Source organism: Bombina bombina, chromosome 1 (genome assembly GCF_027579735.1).
Source record: "Bombina bombina isolate aBomBom1 chromosome 1, aBomBom1.pri, whole genome shotgun sequence".
Lineage (NCBI taxonomy): Eukaryota > Metazoa > Chordata > Amphibia > Anura > Bombinatoridae > Bombina > Bombina bombina.
The window spans coordinates 611,364,800-611,365,547 of NC_069499.1; the positions used below are offsets into that span (position 1 = coordinate 611,364,800).

The 748-nt window shown below is 39.0% G+C and overlaps 1 protein-coding gene across 2 annotated transcripts in view; it reads right to left on the bottom strand.

The window, feature by feature from the left end:
- Positions 1-243, bottom strand: part of CLCN5 (chloride voltage-gated channel 5) — a 526,001-nt gene extending 525,758 nt beyond the window's left edge. For both annotated transcript variants that reach the window (XM_053698989.1, XM_053698988.1), the window contains exon 1: positions 40-243. The gene's annotated coding sequence lies outside the window, so the exon portion shown is untranslated. The remainder of the gene's footprint in view (positions 1-39) is intronic.
- Between the last annotated feature and the right edge of the window lie 505 nt (positions 244-748).

Below are 748 nucleotides of genomic sequence, written 5' to 3' on the forward strand. Positions count from 1 at the left end.
GGGTCGTATACATTGTTGTTATATAAATTCAGTGCTTACCTCACACTGTAAAGGAAAAGCTATGTCATGTGAACAGCATTTACCAACCAGGGGTTGCTTATTCCACTGTTCTCCTTAAATCCCGCCTACAAATGACGTCGTAGTCATGAGCAAAAAAAGTCCCTTTCGCCATCGTTTTGTTAATCACATCCCTATTGCCTTTACAGCCAATGAGGACATCACCCTGCGTCTCAACGCCCATGGAGACCTCGAGGAAACCACCTCCGTTTGTAGGCAGTGCCGAGTGGCCGCGTGTAGCTAATCCTAAAGCAGCTAATCATCTTCAGGGTATTAAGAAACAGCACCCGCCTACTTCCCTTGACCTGCCCATTATATATACATTTTTTGGGGTGGGTTTTGTAAAACATATAGGAAGGAATAATGTTGTTCATTTCCTTAATCCTTAGAGCTGTTTGCACAATTTAAGTATAGTGTAATAAACGGATAATCTGTTGTAAAACTTGCACCACAGTAATAATCAACAATGTCGAACATTTTTTTATAGCTAATCACATTATGGAGGATAATGCCCTATAAAAATAATCTCTACGTTTGTTCTCTTCCGAAACTCAAATCGCCCCCACTCATCATACAATTGTACTAGTAGTTTATATAATATAACTTTGGAATGCATATTCTGCTTGATTGCATGTAAGTTTAATAGACTTCTGAGCACATTTATTATGCAGATAAAGAGTTGTGCTGTAGT